General features: G+C 47.5%; 1 protein-coding gene across 1 annotated transcript in view; it reads right to left on the bottom strand.

Moving 5' to 3' along the window:
- RIT2 (Ras like without CAAX 2) overlaps window positions 1-26,147 on the bottom strand; it is a 203,713-nt gene that overhangs the window by 135,165 nt on the left and 42,401 nt on the right. The window lies entirely within an intron of this gene.

Here is a 26,147-nt window from a genome sequence, read left to right on the forward strand (position 1 = left end):
GACCCTGAAAGTTTTGAGACTGTGCATTCAGAAATGTGCCCCCCCAGCCTGCAACACCCATTGACAGCAGTGCAGAAAACTCAATGCAGAACAAAGATTCTTGGGCAAATTTCTAGGATGTTCCTGCAGGGGGGTGCATTTTTGGATGTAACGGCATCAAAATTTCAGGGTATCATCTGGAGATGATGGCACTCCCCAAGTTTGGTGCAGTTTGGTTTAGGGGGTCCAAAGTTATGGACCCTCAAAGGGTAGCCCCATCTCCTTAGCAAAGAATGGGGGATGGGGTACCCCTTTTGAGGGTTCATAACTTTGGACCCCCCAAACCAAACTGCACCAAACCTTGGGGGTACCATAAGGACAGTTTCCAGATGATACCCTGAAATTTTGGTGCCAATAAATCCAAAAATGCACCCCCTGCAGGGACATCCCAGAAATTTGCCCAAGAATCTTTGTTCTGCATTGAGTTTTCTGTATCTCTGTCCATGGGGGTTGCAGGCTGGGGGGGGGGACATTTCTGAAAGCACAGTCTCAAAACGTTCAGGGTCTCATCAGGAGACTGCCCTAATGATACCCCCCAGGTTTGGTGCAGTTTGGTTCAGGGGGCCCAAAGTTATGGACCCTCAAAACTGTAGCACCCATCTCCTATTAGCTCCCATTGGAAACAATGGGGGATGGGGCACCCCATTTGGGAGTCCATAACTTTGGACTCCTTGAACCAAACCTCACCAAACCTGACGAGTAGCATAAGGACAGTCTCCTGATGATATGCTGAAATTTTGGTGCTGATATGTCTAAAAATGCACCCTTGCAGGCACCAATGTCCTGGTGCAAAAAAAAATTGGTTGTGGTGGAGTGGCTGCCCATGGGGGCGGAGGGATCCAACTCAGGTTTTGCCCAGGGCTACAGTTTGCCCAGGGCTGCCTCGTTACACCCCTGAGTCAAAGTGACAATCATGTTGCTGGCATTTGTGAATGATGGTCACTCAATGATACTTCCCAGAAGAAACTCCTGCTTTGTTAGCACTCATGCAGACTCAGTGAAAAGATACTTTCTCGATTGCCTGAGATGAAGTGCCACAGAATGTTCACGAAAATCCCAACAATTCAAGGGCTCATCTGTTGACCTACCTGCAATCTAACATCTCCTGCTGAAAATAAAAAATTACTTGTGTCTATGGTGAAAACTTCATACAAGACTTGATTAAAGGAGTGGCTGTTATGGTCAAGAAGAGGCAACAGGGAGACCCCAAGAGGTACGAAATCAAGATTTTCTTTCATGCTATTCAGGAACAACTTAAGCGCCATATCAAAATCAGATCGTATGATTCCGTTGAATATAATGGTAATTATGACCTCCCTCTGATTGTTGGCCCCAAATAGCCCTACACCACTCAACACCCCAAGACAATGAAGGGATGTCATCAGTGGTAGGATCCAAAAATTTTAGTAACAGGTTCCCATGGTGGTGGGATTCAAACTGCGGCGTAGCGCCAATGGGGCTGGGCAGGGCACAATGGGGGTGTGGCCAGGCATTCCGGGACGGGGCATTCCTGGGCGGGGCTGTGGCAAGGACGCAGCCGCTGCGCCGGTCCTTGGGCGGGAAACGAATGCACGCAGGCGCAGGCTGCCACGCACGCCAGTGCACCTCCTGCTAGACTGCTTCAAGTCCTGCGCGCTACTGCTGAGAGGAGGGGCGTAGCTAAGGCAAAAATCACGTGGAAAAATCACCCATTAGTAACCCCCTCTCGGCACACACAAATAATTAGTAACCTACTCTCGGGAACCTGTGAGAACCTGCTGGATCCCACCTCTGAAGGGATGTCATATTGAATATGAAACAAGCTTGTTTGCTGCTGCTCCAGAGACTAGGACACAGAGTAATGAATTCAAACTATGGGGAAAGAGTTTCCGCCTAAACATTAGGAAGAACTTCCTGGTGAGAACGGCTGTTCAACGGTGGAATATGCTGCCTCAGAAGATTGTGGAGTCTCCTTTTTCGGAAGCTTTTAAACAGAGGCTGGATGACCATCTTTTGGGAGTGTGCTTTGACTGTGTGTCCCTGCACGTGAGTTGGATTAGATGGTCCTTGTGGTCTCCTCCAAATGATTCCAAGAAAATGGAAGGAGAAAGAAAAATGAGAGAGACTAGATAGAATGGTAAGAAACGTGAAGCTTTGGGAAAGAATCAGCAGAAGAGATGGGGAGCAGGGGTAGATATAGCCATAATAGAAAACTGGAGCAGCAGGGGCTTAGGAGGTTAAGAGCTCGTGTATCTAATCTGGAGGAACCGGGCTTGATTCCCAGCTCTGCCGCCTGAGCTGTGGAGGCTTATCTGGGGAATTCAGATTAGCCTGTACACTCCCACACACGCCAGCTGGGTGACCTTGGGCTAGTCACAGCTTCTCGGAGCTCTCTCAGCCCCACCTACCTCACAGGGTGTTTGTTGTGAGGGGGGAAGGGCAAGGAGATTGTCAGCCCCTTTGAGTCTCCTGCAGGAGAGAAAGGGGGGATATAAATCCAAACTCCTCCTCCTCCTCCTCCTCCTCCTCCTCTTCTTCTTCTTCTTCTTCTTCTTCTTCTTCTTCTTCTTCTCTTTCTCTTTCTCTTTCTCTTTCTCTTTCTCTTTCCTTTTCCTTTTCCTTTTCCTTTTCCTTTTCCTTTTCCTTCTTCTTCTTCTTCTTCTTCTTCTTCTTCTTCTTCTTCTTCTTCTTCTTCTTCTTCTTCTTCTTCTTCTTCTTCTTCTTCTTCTTCTTCTTCTTCTTCTTCTTCTTCTTCTTCTTCTTCTGGTCAGGAAGAATGGTATGCTGTTTGTATGCCTGGGGAGTTGAGCCAGCCTATATCAGGAGGAAGTTTCTTCTTTGGGCGGGAACTTCTTTCACAACCAGAATGAATGCATAAGATCCAACCCAAGGTACTGAGGAAATGGGATGGTATCAATTTTGTACCATAGCAAATTTTACCCCAACTTTCTCCCAAGCTCAGCTCCTCTCTTCACGTTATTGTCACAACAACCTAAATGACTCAGTTAGGCTGAAATAGAAAGCTTATTAGGTAGATTAGGCGAACTAATATTAAAAGGACAGCTAAGGGGAGTCATTTCAAACTTGGCAACACTATGGCAAACAAACCCATGTCTTTTTAGCAAGGTCATTTCAGATACAATTTCTATTCTGATTTCTGCTCTGGAGTTCATTCCCACAACGTGCGAGCAACTCTTTGCAAGATGTCATGCGCAATGAGACCGGTGGGCCATTTCCATTTGAAATTTAATTTTGAGCTTCTTTTCTGGATCATCTCTTAGTAAATAGAGGGTTAACCCGAGGAGCACAAAGGTTACAGATCATCAAGATTAAACATTTATTACCATGTTAATAAATGATTGCACCTGCGGTCTGGGCAAACATAAATTTTAAGGCATGTCATTATAAATTCATAGCCGTTCCGCACGGAGTGTGGTTTAAAGAAGCTCATTTACAATACAGGAATTGCAGATGGAGGAGATCTCTACTTGGGCTGTTATGAGTCCTGTCCAACTTATTGTTTCCAAAGTTCCTTTTCTTGCACGGGGCTTCCTGAAGGAAATGTAGTTTGGCTAAGAGCACAGTAGCCTATTTTAGTTAACTTTTATTGAAAGAAGGAAGGAAGGAAGGAAGGAAGGAAGGAAGGAAGGAAGGAAGGAAGGAAGGAAGGAAGGAAGGAAGGAAGGAAGGAAGGAAGGAAGGAAGGAAGGAAGGAAGAGAAGAGAAGAGAAGAGAAGAGAAGAGAAGTGAAGAAGAGTTTGGATTTATACCCTCCCTTTCTCTCCTGTAGGAGACTCAAAGGGGATTACAATCTCCTTTCCCTTCCCCACCCCCACCCCCACCCTCACCCCCCACCCCCACAACAAACACCATGTAAGATGGGTGGGGCTGGAGAGAGCTCCGTAGAGCTGTAACTAGCCCAAGGTCCCCCAGCTGGCATGTGTTGGAGTGCACAGGCTAATCTAGTTCCCCAGATAGGTCTCCACATCTCAAGTGGCCAAGTGGGGGAATCAAATCCAGTTCTCCAGATTAGAGAGCACCTGCTCTTAACCACTACACCACTGCTGCTCCCTGGTGGTCATACTCCCTGCCATGGGGAGAAAATGTGATTGGGGGATTTCGTACACTGTTGGGCACTTAGAGAATCTGCCCACATTGTGCTGGGTGACCGGCACGGAATGGCAGGTGGGAAAATTCTCCTTCATGGCGGATGGTGCAGAACTTACAGTGAATGGGTGGAAGGGAGGCAAATAAAGCATTTCCTACTTCAGGAGCAGCAGTGGCGTAGGAGGTTAAGAGCTCATGTATCTAATCTGGAGGAACCAGGTTTGATTCCCAGCTCTGCCGCCTGAGCTGTGGAGGCTTATCTGGGGAATTCAGATTAGCCTGTATACTCCCACACACGCCAGCTGGGTGACCTTGGGCTAGTCACAGCTTCTCGGAGCTCTCTCAGCCCCACCTACCTCACAGGGTGTTTGTCGTGAGGGGGGACGGGCAAGGAGATTGTAAGCCCCTTTGAGTCTCCTACAGGAGAGAAAGGGGGGATATAAATCCAAACTCTTCTTCTTCATCTCTTCTTCATGGAGAGCCTCCAACCCGGGATTGTACAAAAGGATTGCTGGCTTAGCGATTTTCGAAAAGACCAAATTGAGGGGAATAAAACAGGCCAAACTCATTTTGGGAACCGGAGCTGTGTGAAGTCCTCCCCCCCTTTCCAAAAAAATGGTTTATATCATGTCCTACACCCTTTATATTTGGCTGCTGTGAAATCCACCTATGTTTTATTATTGGTCTTACCTTCATGGATGCAAAGGTAAGGGTGTCCTATTGTAAGAACTGAATGTTTAAGTCTGTGTTTTAACTCTGTAGAAGTTATTCAATTGACATCCACTACTCTGAGCCCCGCTTGACGGGGAAGACTGGTGTAAAAATGGAATAAAATAATAATCAAAATAAAAGCTGTCTCCATTCCATTCAATTCAATAAGCCTTTATTGGCATACAGAACATACAATATAAATACAGTTAAAATGACTAGATAAAACTTCACACTGGATCATAAGTTCAGTTCGCAAACCTCAGCCCGAAACTTTGCCACTGCGAGACAACAGTCAAGGTCATTACAGTTTAAGAGCATATTTACTTTATCAAGCTCTGTCAGGATTTCCATAGAGTCAATGATTTGTAATAATAAGCTGGATCTTGGTTTCTGGTAAAGTGGGCAGTGGAGGAGAATGTGCGGAATGGAATCCAACTGCCCTGGGCTTCAGGGGCAAAGCCTCTTATCGTTTGGTAGACCCTTGAGTCTTCCTCTATGGAGCGGGGATGGCATAATGTTAAATCTAGCCAGCATGTAGGCTCTCCTGTATATAGGGTTGGTAAGCGCTGCAATATAGTAGGCTGGGTTTCCCTGCACAAATGGAATTGCCACGTTCATTGGCGAGCAGGATTTGTTGGCCAAGAGCTGTCTCCATTCATGAGAAAGGATGACACAAGTTTATGATGAAGCCTTGGTGGTGTGCAAACTGGATGTCCCCGATGGTTTCTTCTTACACGCTTACAATAATATTGCATGTAGTGCTGTGTGGTTTCTGGGCTGTGTGGTTTCCAGCCACAGATGCAGGCGAAACGTCAGGAGAGAATGCTGCTAGAACACGGCCATGCAGCCCGGAAACCACACAGCACCCCAGTGATTCCGGCGGTGAAAGCCTTCGACAATATATTGCATGTACTTCTGCGGTAAAAATTAGTCCCCCTTCATGGAATATTTGACTAGACCAGGGGTAGGGAACCTGTGGCTCGAGAGCCGCATGCGGCTCTTCTGCCCTTGCACTGCGGCTCCATGAGCCGAGCCGCCGGCCTCATCCTTGCCCGCCCTGCAAGCAGCAGGGCATGCGCACCAATTGCCCGTGGCCGGCTGGGCCACGCTGCGGGCTTCCCCTCTCGCCCGCCCCGTTGGAGCGGGGCGGGCGCTTTCCCGGCGGCCGACGAGGCCGAGCTGCTGGCCCCATCCTTGCCCGCCCTGCAGGCAGCAGGCGGACGCATCCATGCACTTCTCAGAATGAGCGGAGTAAAAGGTAAAAAAACCCAATATATACAGTGTTATCTTTATTTCAAATGACAAAAATTATTTGCGGCTCCAAGTGTTTCTTTTCCTGTGGAAAACGGGTCCAAATGGCTCTTTGAGTGTTAACGGTTCCCTACCCCTGGACTAGACAGAAGGTGAAGCAACATGTTTTATTCGGCGAGGGAGGGGCGGAAACTTGGTTTATGTGTAGAAAAAGCTTTAGCTAAAATGAGTAAAATGACCCTAACCTGCAATGCAGGAATTACAGTCTTTCCCCCAAGGGATTTGGTACTTTGTAACTGATTCAATCTGCAATAAATAAGCACTGAGGTGAGATTTTTCTCCCTTTCCCCAGAACATTTAATTCAGGTGAGGAGGTTTATGGGAGGTTTATTAAACCCGGGTTCCTTCAGAGGTGAAGGTTTCCTCTTCCACCTCCCATAAACCACCCAAGTAGATTTAGTCCTTCGGGATTTTACCAGGGTGCTCATTTACCACCTATAAATAGGGTTTTTTCCGCCTCCAGAAGCCTACCATAATGTAACCTAAAATTCAACTAGAAGCGCTGGCTGAACTGGTACTCTTATACATAGCTACAAATCCCTATCTGAGGAGAGAAACTTTTTCATCCCTACTTTTTCAATGGAGTCTGGCTCAGCCCCTCCCGTCCGATGGAGATCTATGGGATCCGGTGGGCTGACAATCCCTTGCGTTTGCATGAGATCAGAATCACAAGGATTGGTTCAGAGTCCTGGAGGAGAGGCGGGACTTTGCAGGATGATTGCCACATGCGTTTTAGCTTCACAGAAACTTCATGTTGGAACGTCTGAATGTTGGAACGTCTGAATGTTGGAACATCTTCCCCATATGGAAAAAAAAAACTTGGGGACTTTTTTCATTTAGGGGGGAAATGCTCAATTAGGTTTAAATAATTCATTATAAATGGCATGGAGAGAATAGATACGAACTTGTCATGCTGTCTCAAAACCCTTCAGGAGCAGCAGTGGCGTAGGAGGTTAACAGCTCGTGTATCTAATCTGGAGGAACCGGGTTTGATTCCCAGCTCTGCCGCCTGAGCTGTGGAGGCTGATCTGGGGAATTCAGATTAGCCTGTGCACTCCCACACACGCCAGCTGAGTGACCTTGGGCTAGTCACAGCTTCTCGGAGCTCTCTCAGCCCCACCTACCTCACAGGGTGTTTGTTGTGAGGGGGGAAGGGCAAGGAGATTGTAAGTCCCTTTGAGCCTCCTACAGGAGAGAAAGGGGGGATATAAATTGAAACTCTTCTTCTTCTTACATTTTAGGATGCTCAAAGTTCATCTTACGCTGCTTTTATGCCCTGGATTTTTCTTTGAGTGGCTGGCTTTAATGGCGTCATTTTGTGTTGACTATGTTTTAATGGCTTGGTTTTAATTTAGCTGTAAGGTGCCCCTCCCCCAGCAGGTCTTTGGAGAGGTAGCACGCACATTTTCAAAGTAAACTAGATGAAGGTAAGGTACCATGAAAACTTCCTGAGGTTTGAAGGGCCTTATGTCAATTCTTCTGTTATTTAAATTAAAAACAAAAACAAAAAAAGGAGCAGCAGCGGCGTAGGAGGTTAAGAGCTCGTGTATCTAATCTGGAGGAACCGGGTTTGATTCCCAGCTCTGCCGCCTGAGCTGTGGAGGTTTATCTGGGGAATTCAGATTAGCCTGTGCACTCCCACACACCCCAGCTGGGTGACCTTGGGCTAGTCACAGCTTCTCAGAGCTCTCTCAGCCTCACCTACCACACAGGGTGTTTGTTGTGAGGGGGGAAGGGCAAGGAGATTGTAAGCCCCTTTGAGTCTCCTGCAGGAGAGAAAGGGGGGATATGAATCCAAACTCTTCTTCTTCTCTTCTGAGTAAAAATTGGAGATGCTATGGATAGATGATAATGCTATAGTGCTGAGCTTAAGGGCTTTGAAACAGGATACTTGATGTGATGGCAGGGCTGTTATTAAGACATTGAACAAAGGAATTCAATGCAAAAATAGACATTCTCATACAAGGCATACCGTCAAGCTCTGTCTGTAATATGATAATACAGTAATAGAGGTATTGCTTTCTGATGACATGCTTCTTTGGGCTCATCAGAATAATAAACCCCATCTCCCAACTGCATCTATCGATAAGTTAGGGACACTTATCTCTGATTTATGTATGCAGCGGAAGAGGACACTGGATTAGATGGGCTTTTAAAGTAAAATGAGTCAATAGCATACATGAGTAGGTCCGGAACAGAAAGAACTATATAAAGACGCAAAAGAAAATGACCGTAATAAATGGCATGTTTATTGTATCAAAACTGCGGGGTGGGGATGAGGTTCCAGATGAATCACTGGTGTTATTTCTGGAAAATCTCGCCCTGCAAATCATCGTATAGATTAGCTCATGAATGTTGGATGAGAAGGGGAAGTCCCACCTATTTATAGAAGGCATTTCGCTAATTGCAGATCTCCCAATCTAAAGCGGAAGATCATTGTCGCAGGAAGTTTGTGTGACTTAACACTTTCGTCTGTCTCAGGTAGGTTTTGGATTGCAAGCATTTAACGGAGCCAAAAAAAATCAAATCCAGTAGAACTTGGAAGACCAATAGGATTTCCAGGGTGTAAGCTTTTGAGAGTCAAAGGTCCCATTACCAAGTACGAGCATTTAGCGTTCAGCCCAAAGAAGCACATCCCTGCATCTAGGAAATCAAAATTCTACACCAGAAAGCTACAACAATAAGGAATGTCCTAATTCTACCATCAGAAATCTGCAACCATTAGGAATATCCTAATTGAGATTGCTTTGTGTTCCCCCCCACGCACACATACCCCCCATGCCCCCCCCCTGCACACAACGATCTTAACTAGAAAGCCTGATTCCTACAGTTACTGAGAAGACTAACAGCCATGTGGGTTTGGGAGCTATAGTGGGGAGAGGGAAAGGGGCAAAAATCAACATTTTCCCTTCACTGTTAGATATTCCCAGCACTTGATGTCCAGTAGTGTACTGCCACTTAACAACGTTCCATTTATTTGTCATGACTATATTCTGTCTCACCAAAATAAAAACAACAACCACAATTGTAACTTCATTTGCCACATGCTGGACCATCTTGGTTTTGGAATGCTCCATTTGGGTCTGTGGGCCTTCCCCGTTCTGTTCGGTTCGGTGACCTTGAGCTAGTTGCGGTTCTCTCAGAACGCTCTCAGCCCCAACTACCTCACAAGGTATGTGTTGTGGGCAGAGGAAGGAAAGGCAATTGCAAGTCACTGAAGGACTCCTTAAAGGTAGAGAAAAGCAGGGTATAAAAATTAACTTTTCTTCTAGGTCAGTCCAGTGATGAAGGGAGGGGGAACTGCGCCCGGGACATGAACTGCCCGTGCGCCACCTCTTGCCCCTCCCCTCCCTGCCCCCTCCTGCCCTGAAATGCCCCCAACACACCCTGCCCCAGGCCCCTTTCCCTCCACGTGACTGCAATGGCGGCGCCCGGGGTGAGCCACGCCAGTTGTCCCCATTGCAGCTACGCCCCCGGCTCAGTCTGAATGTTCCATTTTTGTTAAAATTAAGGAACTGGAAAAAAAAAACCTGTTGATTGAGAGTTCCTGGGAACACAAAAGCTAGCAGACACTTTTATGATATTTTGTTGGCCCTTAATATATTCTTTGTTTTCTCCTGGTATTTTTCTGCAGGCCAGCATGGCTACCTACAATCTTTGGCTAACAGCCACTGAACGTATGTGGCCGACTCCTGCCTCAAAACGACATGATAAAATGGCACTGGGGAGGAAGTTCGGAAATGATACAAAGGCGTGGAAAACAGTCAGTAGATCACACAGCAAGTGAAAATGTTTTGAAAACGTTTCAGGCCAAAAAACATTTGTACTAGGGGATTCATTCAAAACCTTTTGAGGCTGTGCAAATGTTGCTACTGTGCAACATTTCTGCTACAAACCAATTGTTGGTACGATTTTTCTGGAGCAGCTGGAAGCTTCTGGAAGGACTGGAACATTTTAAAAAAGATTTATTGGAAGGGTGCATTTCACGGTGTGTATGAATAAATATGCCCTTTCAAATGTAATCCCTGCAAGCAGTTTCATTTTGCCCATTTTTACGGCTGGTGCTTTCGGTTTGGTTTTCATTTACAACACTTTTAAGGGCCGTTTCAAGATCGCATGACATTTTATGCCCTTTTTCACAACATTCATCTGCAATTGGTAGTCCTATCAAACGTCATTGAGGGGGAAATGGGGATGACAGAACTCCTCATGACTCATTAGCAATTCCACCCCCGTCTGCCACACGTGATTGGTTGTGTAGGTGCACAATCAAAATGATCAAATTTAGAGCACAAGGTGGGGGTGGGGGGAGGTGAAGACTGTCTCACATATAATTTCTGGCTTTGGGAATTGTCCGATCAGACCATTGTGCCAACTATCTGTACATTCTGTGCAATCCCAAACAACGCAGAGCGTACACTTTGGCTCGTTTTAACGCTCTGCCTAACGCTATGACTCTTGGCAGGTATAATAACACTCCATATGAGAACAGGTTATGTCAATGTAATATAGCCATTGCTGAGACTGTTCAACATGTACTATTGGAATGTCCAATATACGAGTCGTTACGCTCTATGTACATCTGTCCATTGATAGAGAGCTCAAGCGATGTCAGGCTACCATCTGTTATGAATTTTCTACTCAACGGTTCCTGTGATCTCGTATGTGAGAATGTTGCAAGTTTTTTGAGGAACTATTTGGTCAGGCGCATTCATTGTCTACATAGTAGTAATGGCTAAAATATTTTATGTGTGTGTGAATGTTGTGAATGTTCAACGTGGTTTTAATGTATTTTAATGTTTTAATGTCTCAGTAAGTAGATAAATGCCCCTTTTTACTAACTCTGTAATTTATAATGCTAATAAAGGCTTTGGAATTGAAATTGGATATAATTTCTAGGTTGCCCTCGCCATCACAAAGGTATAGGCCCTAGGGAGTAATGTTGTCAGCTCCAGCGTGGTACAATAGTTAAGAGCAGGTGGATTCTAACCTGGAGAATCAGGTTTGATTCCCCACACCTCCCCCCACCTTGTTTTTACCCCAAAAGAGTTTATTTCCAGCCTGAAAACATTGTAAATGAACCCGCTTTTATGACGATTCTCTGGCTGACAGGTTTTGAAGGCATCTACAGCTGTTGTGCGATCTCTTGACTATGTATCCCACACTTCCCTGCTTCCCTGAACGTCCTCCTCGGGGACATTGTCTGAACTCACTCCTAGCTTCTTTATTTGCAGCATTTCTATGTTCTTTTATTTTGGGGAGGCAATTTGTTTTTTTGGGGGGGGGACAATCTTCGAAGCATTGAGTATTTGAGGAATATAGAATGCAGAACGAGGCTGTGAAGTGTTAAAACATCGATCCAACACAGAACTTTAAAAAAGGGGGGGTCGTTTAATGGTGGCCAGGAATTGTTTCTAGGGGCTGAGTGCAGCCATACATTGTTTTAAGGGAGGAAGGTTTGAAAATGTTTTAGGAACATTTTAGGGGATTTGTGCAGAAAGGGCCAGGGTAAGTTGCAGCAGGCATTTCGTGATCGGGCCCATCATACTGTGCCACAATTCCAAGGTTACTCATATGAAGAAGAAGAGTTTGGATTTATATCCCCCCTTTCTTTCCTGTAGGATAATAAAAGGGGCTGACAATCTCCTTGCCCTTCCCCGCTCACAACAAACACCCTGTGAGGTAGGTGGGGCTGAGAGAGCTCCGAGAAGCTGTGACTAGCCCAAGGTCACCCAGCTGGCATGTGTGGGAGTGCACAGGCTAATCTGAATTCCCCAGATAAGCCTCCACAGCTCAGGCGGCAGAGCTGGGAATCAAACCCGGTTCCTCCAGATTAGATACACGAGCTCTTAACCTCCTACGCCACTGCTGCTCCATATGCTGAAAATATTTGAGGGCAGAGCTGTACCGAGACTAAACCACCCGGAACCATGACCGCCTCCCCTCCTGGCTCCCTGCACCCTGCCTCACTTACGGGAGCCAGGGAGCCAGCAGAGAAGGTGGGGAGGGCAGGGCTCTGGGGGTGGGGCTCAGGGGCACTGGGTTCTGGGCTGCATGCTGTCGAGCCCTACCCCCACCTACCTGCAGGCCAGCTTCTGCCATCCCCAGGTCCTGGAGACGGCAGGAGATGGCCTGCAGGGAGGGAGGGAGCGGTGCTCTGCAGCATTAGTGATACACCACTGTTTGGAGAAGAATGGTTTAGTGGAAGTTCCCACATTTTCCACAAAATTTGTGCTTTCAGCTCTAGAAGAGAAGAAGAGTTTGGATTTATATCCCCCCTTTCTCTCCCATAGGAGACTCAAAGGGGCTTACATTCTCCTTGCCCTTCCCCCCTCACAACAAACCCCCTGTGAGGAGGGTGGGGCTGAGAGAGCTCGGAAGAACTGTGACTAGCCCAAGGTCACCCAGCTGGAACGTGTGGGAATGTACAGGCTAATCTGAATTCCCCAGATGAGCCTCCACAACTGAGGCGGCAGAGCGGAGAATCAAACCCAGTTCCTCCAGATTAGATACACGAGCTCTTAACCTCCTATGCCACTGCTGCTCCAGCAGTTCTACCCACATCAGTTATAGGAACAGGTAGTAGGTTCTGAAGCTACCTTATACATTATCACAGATCTGATTTGGTATTGTACATGCATGTAATGATGCAGGTCACATACATCCTTCCGTCCATTCCAGTGGGCATTTTGAAAATTGCATACAATATTTTGTAGCCATTGGGATTCCCGTTGGTTCCATTTCCCAGAACTCCAAGCTTTTGCTCCATCAAGGCAGCTGACTACGAAGAGCCCTAGGGCTTAAAATACAATTGCTATCCTTCCCGGTTAGAAATGTATCAAATGTGCTTATAGCGAACCAGGTGGGAGTTCATGCCTTAACTTTCTGATGGACTTCTTCGCAGTTCACAATGACTCTTCTCCCGCTCATTGATTTCCTATCAGAGAGACTCTGTGCGATAACCGTGTGCATACATATATAATAAATGATGGTTACCAAAAGGCACAACTGTTCTCTCTTTGTGAGCTCTCCATAGTACCTGGATTCTTATTGATTGAAAGGGGACAGTTTGTGCTACAAGGGATACCAATAAAACTAGAAAGATGGATGAGAAGCCTGCAAATGTTGTGATCGGGCAGGGACAACTCTGTATATTCATAGCCTGCTAAGCCACCAGCCATTGTTTGGATATTTGAGGCTAGAAATGCCACATGTTGCAGAACCAGTTCACAGATTCCTACAGTAGTGCATGGACCATACCCGTGGTGGCGAACCTTTGGCACTCCAGATGTTATGGACTACAATTCCCATCAGCCCCTGCCAGCATGGCCAATTGACCATGCTGGCAGGTGCTGATGGGAAATGTAGTCCACAACATCTGGAGTGCCAAAGGTTCGCCACCACGGGACTATACCAATTCAGACAGAGAGCAAAAGATAGCATTTTTAATATGTCCCTACAGGATATCTCTGAACAGTCGGACAATATCAGTTGGAAGGGTCCAAGCCCTGACCTCTCCTTGCTGAACTAGGTTTCTCCTTGCAACCAGGGTTTTGCGGGGAGGAAGAGGACTTTAGGAATGAATCATTGAGAAGATGAAGAGAAGCTGTTGAGTTTATATATTGCTTTTCTCGGGGGCACTGGGTGGAAGGCTGGCTCTTGGGATGCATGCTGCCGAGCCCCACCCCCCACCATAAGGGATCTCAAAGCCATAAGGGATCTCAAAGTAACTTACAAACTCCTTCCCGTCTTCTCCCCAAAAGAGACACCATGTGATGTAGGTGGGGCTGAGGGAGTTCCCAGAGAACAGTGACTGGCCAAAGGTCACCCAACAGGCTTCATGTGGAAGAGCAGGGAAACAAATCCAGTTCATTATGTTTGAGTCCACCACTCACAAGATTGGAGGGGATCATCCAAGCAATTTTGAAATGGGTCAGCACCTGGGTGGGCCCTAAAGTGAAATCCAGAAAAAAAAAGAGAGAGAAAACCTGCATGGTACTTTTTAAAAATTAAGACTAGCCCATAGTGTCCATTCGCAAGAGCTTTTCATCAAATGGAATGTAATTTTTTAAAAAGGAAGCCAAATATTGGAGAGGCCATGGCTTAGTGGCTGAGCCTTTGCTTGGCATGCAGAAGGTACCAGGTTCAATCCCTGCCATCCCCAGTTAAAAGGAACAGGTAGAAAGTGATGTGAAAGGTTTTGACCCGAGACTCTGGACAGCCATTGCCAGTCTGAGTAGACAATAGTGACCTTCATGAACCAAGGGTCTGATTCAGCACCAAGGACAGCCACTGCCAGTCTGAGTAGACAATACTGACTTTGATGGACCAGTATTCTGATTCAGTAGACTGTGACTATTGAAACAGCTCCATTCAGGTTAGGGGCCACGGTTCAGTGGAAGATACATGCAGAAGAGCCTCAGGTTCAAACGCTGTCATCTCCAGCTAAAGGGATCAGGCAGCGGGTAATGGGAAAGATCTTTGCCGGAGACCCTGGAGAGCCGCTGCCACTTTGAGTGGACTAGATTGACTTTGATGGACCAGTACTCTCATTCTGTATCAGGTAGTGTCATGCATGTGTTACTTCTGACAAAGCAAGGAGGAAAGAAAGAAGTCCCAGGAGATGCCCTTGCTGCTTATACAAGTTCAGAACTTCCTGGTAGTTTCACTGCAATTGGGGAAGAAGAAGAAGAAGAAGAAGAAGAAGGAGGAGGAGGAGGAGGAGGAGGAGGAGGAGGAGGAGGAGGAGCAGCAGCAGCAGCAGCAGCAGCAGCAAGAAAAATATCCCTGCACAGCCAAGATGTTCACATGGTTCCCGGTCCTAAAGCTGGTTTGCCTCACGATATTTCCCTCATCCCAGGGTATTCAAAAACCATCAAATTGGAGATTCTTTTTAAAAATCCTAGGGTGATCCTGCTAGAGCCTGCTACCATGTGAACACCAATCGGGAGCAAGACCAGTTCATTTTTCCCGCCCAGATGTCTGATCTCCTCGCCTGATGTTTATTCAAGCTGCCACTCAAAAACAACAGTCAATCAGAACATGGGACACCGGGCATGCTCAGATAGGCTTGTAATGTAAATGCAGAAGTCCTGGGCTCGTGCCTAATAAGCTGGAGTATTTCTTTCCAGTGTTCACTGGATTCCTTCCAAAAATGGGCAGCCATGTGAACGGACACCTTGGATAAAACAGACCCAGATTTTAAAAACCCTGGTGATAAACAGGTATAATTTTGCCATGCAGAAACAACCAAGGAACCTCAAAATGGCTTACAAATGCCTTCCCTTCCCTAGCCCAATGTTACCCAGCAGGCTTCATGTGTAGGAGTGGGGAATATAATCCAGTTCTCTGGATTAGGTCCATGGCTCATAATCACTACGCCAGAATGGGAGTGTGTGCAGGAGATTTGGTGGGAGCGGGAAATGGACTCAGCAGTAAATGACTAACTTTTTCCATTTCTCAAAACTTACATATGCAGAAATACTGAGCAATTTCTGACACAAAGCGAACCCGGTCTGGTTTGACAAACCTTCCCTGTTCTGCACGTAAAGCAAAGAAGCTCCAATTAATTCTTAGTTAGCAACCAAGAACAAAGAAAGCCGGGTGCCAGTTGCTGGGGAAACACAGGTAGGTGGGGGAAAACTATTGTCCAGCTTCACCTACTGATCTCAGAGAGGTACTGTTATGATTTTTAACGGCCTCAGCTGATCAAAATGACCTTGCTTTATTTCTCTGGAGACAAGCCATGACTACAGCAATATAGTGACCTCTAGCACCATAAAGCACTTTTAGATCAATATAGATTAAATGCTATTTTCTACGAGACTGCCCCCCACCTTTTCTGACCCAGAAAAAGGCCTCCGTTAGACATCCATAACTAGCAAGATCCTACTTAGTTTCTAAAATCCAAAGAAACAAATAGGGATTTTTGCCTTCTCAAAGTGGCATGGTTTTACCTTCTAAAAATGGTACTGTCACGGTAATTTTTTTTCTTTCTGCAAAGAATTTGTGTGTTATTTATCCATGCCACTGAATATGGGGTAAAATCCCTCTGTTATCCTCTGGCAATAACAGAGGATAGCCAGAAATACATACTAAAGTCGTAATGGCAGCGTGCTTTCCATTATAAAATGAAGATGGATTGTATACATAAAACATCCATGAAAAAAATCAATTGGAAATGGACACAAAAGGTACAAAAGCTTCAGGAGGGGCGGGGGTGGATGTCCCCTATTTTGTTTTCAGAGAGCCAGCATGGTGAAGTGGTTAAGAGCAGATGGGTTCTAATCTGGAGAACCGGGTTTGATTCCCCACTCCTCCACCTGAGTGGCAGAGGATTAACTGGTGCGAATGGCAGTGAATGGAAGGCGGCGTTTCCCTCCCGTCTTCCCCAGCTGGCTTACATTCTCCTGCTGGCTGCCGTTGCGCTGTGGAGGCCAGGGGACACACCCCCTGGCATCCATTTTCAGATCCGTGGCTCTGACCAGGGGGGCGTGCCCAGTGGTGGGATCCAAAAATTTTAGTAACAGGTTCCCATGGTGGTGGGATTCAAGCTGTGGCGTAGCACCAATGGGGCTGTGCGGGGCACGACGGGGGCGTGGCCGGGCATTCTGGGGACGGGGCATTCCTGGGCAGGGCTGTGGCAAGGACGCAGCCACTGCACCGGTCCTTGGACGGGAAACGAATGCACGCAGGTGCAGGCTGCCACGCACGCCGGTGCACCTCCTGCTAGACTGCTTCAAGTTCTGCGCACTACTGCTGAGAGGAGGGGCGTAACTAAGGCAAAAATCACGAGGCAAAATCACCAATTAGTAACCCCCTCTCGGCACACACAAATAATTAGTAACCTACTCTCGGGAACCTGTGAGAACCTGCTGGATCCCACCTCTGGGCGTGTCCCCTGGCCTCTACAACGTGACGGCAGCCAGCAGGAGAAGGTAAGCCGGCTGGGGAAGGCACAGCCTGTGCAAAGGCTGTGCCTTCGCCTGCTCCCCCTACCGGGACCATCTGTGCGAATGGTCCCAGGGGGTGCATCGGCATAATTTATCCCGATGCACCCCCGCTTGCTGCCCGTGAGGAAACGGCCTTAGTCTCGCTGGTCTACATGCGATAGAAATCCCTGTGGCAGAAGGAATCTGTTATGTGAAGTTAGACCTTCAGGACCTGCTGGGTGTTTTTTTTTAAACTAAGTTTATTCCAGTTTATTTTTACAGAACACTTTCATTTTCTAGAAGTTGACGTGATTTCATATAATAACACCTTGGCATGTTCTGAATAGATTAATCACTGTTTTGGAGAAACGGTAAATAAGGCCTTTGCGAGAAACGCAAACTGCTACTTTGTCTCTCGGCTCCCTTCCATGTTAAATTACACCCTTGGCTTCAAACTGTGATGGAACAGCCACGAAACCAGTTGACAAGCCCCCTAAATGGGAGCAGCTTTGCAACTCTGAAAAGGTATACTTCAACCTGTGGGCTGCGGAAATGACAGGCAGTGTCAGATTATAGGAAACCATATTATTTTCTATTTGCTCCAGCAATGAAATTGAATTTCTGTGTGTGTGTATGTTTAAAAAAAACCGCAGCTGTCATATCCTTTGAACATCATCCAATATCCATCTAAAGTGGCTGACTGGAAGAGCAAAGAAATGTTTAAGAACATAAAAACTAGCCTGCTGGATCAGACCAGAGTCCATCTAGTCCAGCACTCTGCTACTCGCAGTGGCCCACCAGGTGCCTTTGGGAGCTCACGTGCAGGAGGTGAAAGCAATGGCCTTCTGCTGCTGCTGCTCCCGAGCACCTGGGCTGTTAAGGCATTTGCAATCTCAGATCAAGGAGGGTCAAGATTGGTAGCCACAGATTGACTTCTCCTCCATAAATCTGTCCAAGCCCTTTTTAAAGCTATCCAGGTTAGTGGCCATTACCACCTCCTGTGGCAGCATATTCCAAACACCAATCACACGTTGTGTGAAGAAGTGTTTCCTTTTATCAGTCCTAATTCTTCCCCCCAGCATTTTCAATGAATGCCCCCTGGTTCTAGTATTGTGAGAAAGATTTAAAAGATCAGACTTACCACTAACCATCGATGGTCAATTGGACCAATGCCATGAACAGCAGGGTACATGTATTGTGTCCTGTGTTTACAGCATGCCATCCCTCAATTATTTTATTTAGAAAACTGGAAGATACTCATCACCATTAGGGATAGGTAGATGGAATGGGCTTAGTTTTGAGTTGTCGATTGTAATGTTGTTTTTATAAGAACATAAGAACAAGCCAGCTGGATCAGACCAGAGTCCATCTAGTCCATCTCTCTGCTACTCACAGTGGCCCACCAGGTGCCTTTGGGAGCTCACGTGCAGGATGTGAAAGCAATGGCCTTCTGCTGCTGCTGCTGCTCCTGAGCACCTGGTCTGCTGAGGCATTTGCAATCTCAGATCAAGGAGGATCAAGATTGGTAGCCATAGATCGACTTCTTCTCCATAAATCTGTTCAAGCCCCCTTTAAAGCTAGAACATAAGAACATGTTATGATTGTTTTTAATAGAATGCAAGCCACCCTAAGCCTGGCTATGGGAACAAGTTTAATGAAATAAAAAAATAAAATAAACAAGCAGAGTTCGCCTAGCAAGATGTTTACTACATGATAGAAATATTCATGGAAATTCGGCCTTAAGTATAGACTGTGAATGAATGTGTGGGCATGTGACCACCCCTCAAATCTGTGCTTAACTGCCTTTACGCCACATTTTTACCTTTACAATCTGCATCCCCTTTACAGCATGGTGGAGTGGTTAAGAGCAAGTGGATTCTAACCTGGAGAACCGGGTTTGATTCCCCCACTCCTCCACCTGAGTGGCAGAGGCTTATCTGGTGACCCAGTTGTGTTTCTGCACTCCTACATTCGCTGCCGGGTGACCTTGGGCTAGTCACGGTTCTATCTCTGAACTCTCTCAGCCCCACTTTCTACCTCACAAGGTGTCTGTTGTGGGGAGAGGAAGGGAAAAGAGCTTGTAAGCCACCTTGGGTCTTCTTACAGGAGATAAAGGGGGGTATAAATCCAAACTACTCCTCCTCCTCCTCCTCCTCTTCTTCTTACCTAAAATTACTATATCCCAATGGTGGGGAACCTATGGCACGTGTGCGAGAGGTGGCACTCAGAGCCCTCTTTGTGGGAACGCATGCTGTCACCCCAGTTTGGGCACTTGGCAATGGCACAGCATCAAGGGGGTGAGGGGTGCGCGACCCACTGCTCACACGTCCCTGTGCGGGCATGGCAAGGGTGTTCCGGGGGCATGGCGGGGGTGTTTGGGGGCATTCTTGGGGTGTTCCAAGGGCATGAAGGGGGCGTGGCAGGGGCACAGGGCGCACATGTGCCCTGGGCGCAGTTTCCTCTTGCTCTGCCCCGGGCACTCGGTCTCTAAAAGGTTTGCCATCACTGCTATAACCTATTTTTTCCTGTTCAAGTCTCTCTCACATTTCTAGTTTTTCTGAGTATGGCAGTCTTGGCTTCAGTGAAGGCCTTCATGGCAACATGAGGAAGAAGAGATGGTTTCACACCCTACTTTTCTCTATCTTTAAGGAGCCTAAAAGTGGCTTATGATTGCCTTCCCTTCTCCCCACAACAGCCACCTTGCAAGGTAGATGGGGCTGAGAGAGTTTAGAGAGATAATATGTGGGGTACTGTGGAAGGTGTTTGGTCGTTTCCCCACTTACCTGGGTGAGTGGTTGCTGCGCGCTACTCCTAGTGCGCGTCATTTCTGATGCACGCCTGGGCTTCCCCACACCCCCGCATTCTGCGAGGGGTCATCAAAAGGTGCCATTTCAAAAGACACCAGGAATGTCGCGCACTGAGGGGGCACGACAGCGGCTGTGTTGTCGCCGCCCCTGTAATGGGGAGTGCCGGGGGACCCCGCGCTATTTGCCTACAGTAGCGCAGGGCAGAAGGTAAGTGGGAAAACACCCTTTGTCTCCTGATCAGGGACAAGGTGGACAATGAGAAGATCTAGCTGTGGTTAACTACTGGAACTTTGAAAAAGGAAACTGAATCATTGATATTAGCAGTTTAAGAGGAAACAACTGAGACAAACATGAGGCCATAATTGAAAAATCCTCAGATGATGCAAAGTCAAGATTGTGTAAGGAAGTAAGGAAGCCAACGAAACTAGCGATCGTGTACTCAGCTGCTGCAAAAAGATTACCCAGACTGAGTATGAACAGAGGCACAACTCAGTGGTCAAGATGATCCACTGGAATTTATGCAAGAATTACAACCTCAGGACAGCTAAAAACTGGTCGGAACATCATCCAGAGAAAGTCATGGAACATGAAAAGGTCATGATCTTGTGAGATTTTTCTGTTCAAACAGACAAAGTGTTGGTGCATAATACACCCGACATCACAGTGGTTGAAGATAAGAAAATGACATCTTTGATATAAAAATACTAGTGACAGCAGGGTAAATGAAAAAGAACATGAGAAGGTCACTAAAAATATAGGCATACCGCCCACAGGGACAGAAGGGTCTGATGACCCCGGGCGCAACAGCAGGGGGGGGGAATTGCCTACCACCCCCTCCTCCCCCATGCTGACCCAGATCGGGTCAGTGCAGGGGGGAGGCGCCTAAAGAAAGCCTGCTGCAGTGGGCGGTGGGTAGCCCTGCCCCCGACCCCTGCCCCACACCTTTGTGCAGGCCAGCTTTTGCCCTTCCTATGCCCTAGGGACTGCAGGAGCTGGCCTGCAGGAAGGCATGGGTGGGGCTCGGGGCAGGGCCACACCCTCAAGCCATGCCCCCTGGGTGTGGGGGGACATGGGGGGCACCCAGAGAAGGTTTGTCCCCAGGCACCGTTTCCCCCCAATACGCCCCTGCTAAATACCATGAGTTGAGAATTGAGATTCAGCAACTATGGCACAAACCAGCTGAAGTCGTCCCAGTGGTAATCGGCACCCTGAGTGCCGTTCCAAAAACACTAAGGCAGCAATTGAAACATTTTTGAATCGACAAAATCAACATCTGTCAGATTCAAAATGCAGCCCTGTTGCGATCCACATGAATACTACGCCGATACATTACAACGTCCTAGGCTGCTGGGAGACGCTCGAAGTGTGACGAAAGGCCAACAACCAGCTAAAGAGCTGGCAGCTGTGAGATTAAACATCATCATCATCATCATCATCATCATCATCATCATCATCATCATCATCATCATCATCATCATCATCATCGAAGTTGAACAATTGTGGCAAAAAAGAACAACAGTAATCCCACTAGTAGTCAGTGCTCTAGGAGGAATCCCAAGAAATCTTGAAAAACATCTGGAAAGCCTAAACTTGGACAGAACATCAGTCCACCTGCTGCAGAAAGCAGCACTTCTAGGAACTGCACATATTCTACACAAATACCTCTAATATCCTAGGTCCTTGGGAAGGACTCGATATTCAGAGATGAATTCCAGACACTTGTGCTGTGTTGTTATGTGTATAATAATAATAATAATAATAATAATAATAATAATAATAATAATAATAATAATAATAATAATAATAATAATAATTTCACAGTGGGTGTTTAGCACATTTCAGTATGTCTCATTTTGTAATACAGGCTGGCAGAAGCAAAATGTCCTTTAAGGAAAAAGTTGTAGGGTGGCAACTTTATATATTGCGCCCCCTCCCCCCAAGTGCAACCTAAACACTGCTTTTAGATTGCACAGTAACAGTACAACCAAGAGAAGGGCTGGTTGAGCAAGGGAGATAAATCACCCGCAAACGTGGGCAGAAAGAAAGGCGAAATCGCCAAACTCAGCTTTATTACGGCTTTGAAAAGATTTTGAACACACCGTTTATAAGGAAGGCCATAACAAGTGGCCGAGCAACCCGAAATGTTTATGCAGAGACCTGTGCAGCCGAGCTCTTTCCCGTTCTGTCTGCCACTAATTTACTGTTCTAATCAACGGACTTATTTTCTGCCCTCTTGGAGCCCACCATCCTCCTTATGGGCGGGAGTAAATCACGAGTGGATCCAGCCCTTTGGCTGAACCAATATGAAACACTATACATAAAATGAGTTACTGCAAATAAGAAGAGGGCAGGAGCCATAAAGCTGTCACCTTCAGCTCCAGGAGTTTCTCTCCTAATAGGCTGACACCCTTCCTTGTTATCACACGCAGCATTTCATTGGGGGCTTTTTTTATTTTTCGAGAGGACACGAGGGTTGGACAGATGCATAATCATTTAGGGACTGCATGTTTAATGAACAGTGCGGGAGCTGCTGCATTTCACAGTATCTAAACACTGAATGGGTCCCAGCATTGTGCTAAGCACTGTACAAAGCACCTATCAGTGGCGTATCACCCACAGGGACAAGTGGGGCCAAATGACCCCAGGTGCAATGGCAGAAGGGGGTGCAAAATCGCCCCGCACGCCCTCCTCCCTCACACTGACCCAGCTCTTAAGAGCTCAGTCAGAGTGGGGGGAGGCACCTAAAGACAGAGGCGGCCTGCTGCCAGAAGCTGGCCTCTGCCATGGCAGGCACTCAAGGGGGGCTCAGGGGCGCTGTTGGCATGCTGCCACTTCAGTGCCCATCTGAGCTGCTCCCACCCTGAGCCCCACCCCCCAAGCCCCACCTCTGAGCATGGGGGGTGGGGGCATGGGGGGGCACCTGGAGCAGGTGTTGTTCACAGGTGCCATTTCCCCCAATATGCCTCTGGTGCCTATGTTGTTTACTTAATGAAAACATCTTTATCCTGACTTGCCCGCCCAAGGCAGCAAAAAGAAGAAAATATATTTAAAATGTTTGAACAATTAAAAAAGTACAATTATAAAATAAACCAATACAAAAACAGAAACAAGCAACATCAGAACCAGGGAGGAAGACAGTGACCGTTGGGGGGGGGGGTATGCAAAATGAAATGGGCAGCCATACGAAGGGGGAAACTGGGATAAAATAGACCCAGTGGGTAAGTTGCCGATTGTAACCCTGAATAATTGTGCCGTGTGGAAATGGCCCCTGTCCTCCCTAGAGTTTAACCCAAATATGGAGCCCAATATGGAGTATTGACGATTTCGGCCAGTAATTTCCCAACCCGGAGCTGGCAACTGAATTGTGGTAACAGAAACTTTTGGAAAAATTACAGCATACTTTCAGCTAGGTTGGGAAGTTTGTGAAGATTTGAGGGACGGAGCCTGAGAAAGGTGATCAATTGGAACAGCGAGAAATCTCCAGCTCTCGTCTGGAGGTTGGCAACACCAGTTCACCTGGGGGAATGACTCCTTTGGAGGGTGGAGTCTATGGCATTATACTCTGCTGAGGCCCCTCCCCTTTTCAAACTTCGCCCTCCCCAGGCCTCACCCTCAAAACTCCTAGTATTTCCCCAGTTGGAATTGACTTTTCCGAGGCATCTGACCTCGGAATCCAAAAATTTTAGTAACAGGTTCCCATGGTGGTGGGATTCAAACTGTGGCGTAGCGCCAATGGGGCTGGATGGGGCACAACGGGGGCGTGGCTGGGCATTCCAGGGGTGGGGCATTCCTGGGGCGGGGCTGTGGCAAGGACGCAGCCACTCCGCCCGTCCTTGGGCGGGAAACGAATGCACGCAGGCGCAGGCTGCCATGCACGCCGGTGCACCTCCTGCTAGACTGCTTCAAGTTCTGTGCACTACTGTTGAGAGGAGGGGCATAACTAAGGCAAAAATCACGTGGCAAAATCACCAATTAGCAACCCCCTCTTGGCACACACAAATAATGAGTAACCTACTCCCGGGAACTGGTGAGAACCTGCTGGATCCCACCTCTGCATCTGACTGACCTACGCAGAAGATGGTAAGTTGAACAAGTTCTTTTCCAAGAGAAGGCTCTTATCTCTCGAGCAATAAAATCCTTTTTAGTAGGAAAGAGAGATTGAGCGAGAGAGAGAGAGAGAGAGAGAGAGAGAGAGAGAGAGAGAGAGAGAAATACTAAGATAAAAAGCAAGTACTCCTCAAACTGCCCTGGTGGAACGAGACCGAAAACTACTGGAGCCGCGCTTATGATTATCTGCTTGAGAAATCCCTCAGTGTACAACTTGCGGAGTGTAAAATCCAATTTGGTCACCGCTCTTTGCAACTGCGGGGGCCTTTCTTTGGACAGAGAGCCGGAAGCCACCATCTATTCAGCTGTGATCCGCTTGTTATCTGGGATATTTGCACCCCGGAGCTATATCAATCACAAAACGAACTCGGAAGCCCGCGAGACACCCAGGCAGTAAAAATATAAAGCGAAAAAGAAGAATGCTGGCAGTGTTCAAAACTGGCACGAAGAAAGGGAAGATGGCATTGTTAGCGCCGGGTGTCAGGATGAAGGATTAAATTATACTGCCGGGTTGTACCACCCAAGAGCAAAGCGACTTAGAAAAGAAAAAGGGGGAAAGTTACCATTCCACTGACGAGACAAATAGTTTATGGACTCTGCAAACAGGACTCCTTGCTTTTGAGTGAGTTTATTATTATTATTTTTAATGCATAAGCAGCGCTTTTTTTGGCAAGGAATTAAAATCACAGGGAACGGCCCACTGGACTGTCTCGCCAATCCAAGAAGCTTATCTGTAAGGCACACAAAGCCCGCTTTTTAGTGGCTTCCCCGCCATTATGAAGAAGGAGAAGAGAAGAGTTTGGATTTATATCCCCCCTTTCTCTCCTGCAGGAGTCTCAAAGGGGCTGACAATCTCCTTGCCCTTCCCCCCTCACAACAAACACCCTGTGGGGTAGGTGGGGCTGAGAGAGCTCCCAGAAGCTGTGACTAGCCCAAGGTCACCCAGCTGGCGTGTGTGGGAGTGCACAGGCCAATCTGAATTCCCCACAGCTCAGGCGGCAGAGCTGGGAATCAAACCCGGTTCCTCCAGATTAGATACACGAGCTCCTTAACCTCCTACGCCACTGCTGCTCCTATGGAAAGATCTCCTCAGGGACGTGGGCCTCAATGTCCATCTTCAGGAGGCGGTTGAAAACAAGTCTAATTTAGGACTGCATTTAAGGTTTTTTTATTTATTGGCAATCCTAATTGAGATTTTTGTGACCTTTTGGGTGCTTTGTATCTAGATACAAAGGCAGTGGCATCGGTGGGGAAATGGTGCCCTGCCCCGCCCCCTGTGGGGCCCTGCAATGCCCCCACCAAGTCCCCTGCCATGCCATGCCACGTCACACCACGCCCCCAACCCCCAACTTACTTTAGTTCATAAAACTGCAAAGAGCAGCTGGTTGAAAAAGCAGCCAGGCTGAGCAGCTGGCTGAACTAAGGTAAGAAAAAGAAGAAGAAGAAGAAGAAGAAGAAGAAGAAGAAGAAGAAGAAGAAGAAGAGGAGGAGGAGGAGGAGGAGGAGGAGGAGGAGGAGGAGGAGGAGGAGGAGGAGTTTGGATTTATATCCCCCCTTTCTCTCCTGCCGGAGACTCACAGGGGCTTACAATCTCCTTGCCCTTCCCCCCTCACAACACACACCCTGTGAGGTAGGTGGGGCTGAGAGAGCTCCCAGAAGCTGTGACTAGCCCAAGGTCACCTAGCTGGCATGTGTGGGAGTGCACAGACTAATCTGAATTCCCCAGAGAAGCCTCCACAGCTCAGGCGGCAGAGCGGAGAATCAAACCCAGTTCCTCCAGATTAGATACATGAGCTCTTAACCTCCTACGCCACTGCTGCTCCTATAAGTGGGGGGCATGGGGGGCCCAGCCCCCCTTAAGGCCCTGCCCCCCATTCCCCCATTTACCTTAATTCAGCCAGCTGCTCAGCCTGGCTGGGTGGCCGTCCATCCCTGCAGGCTGGCCCTGCCGGGCTGCTCTGGGCCGGGGGGCCTTGCTGGTACGGCCGGACAGGGGCACTCAGCAGCAACCTCCATTGGGCCTAATGATCTTCTGCCAGCTTGGTGAGGGAGGGGGAGGGGGAGGGGGAAGGGAAGGGGAAGGGGAAGGTGTGTGGGGGTGATTTTCCACCCTCCACTGGCAAGTTTTAGGGGGAAAACTATAATACAATAGATC

The sequence above is a fragment of the Sphaerodactylus townsendi genome, linkage group LG07 (assembly GCF_021028975.2).
Source record: "Sphaerodactylus townsendi isolate TG3544 linkage group LG07, MPM_Stown_v2.3, whole genome shotgun sequence".
Lineage (NCBI taxonomy): Eukaryota > Metazoa > Chordata > Lepidosauria > Squamata > Sphaerodactylidae > Sphaerodactylus > Sphaerodactylus townsendi.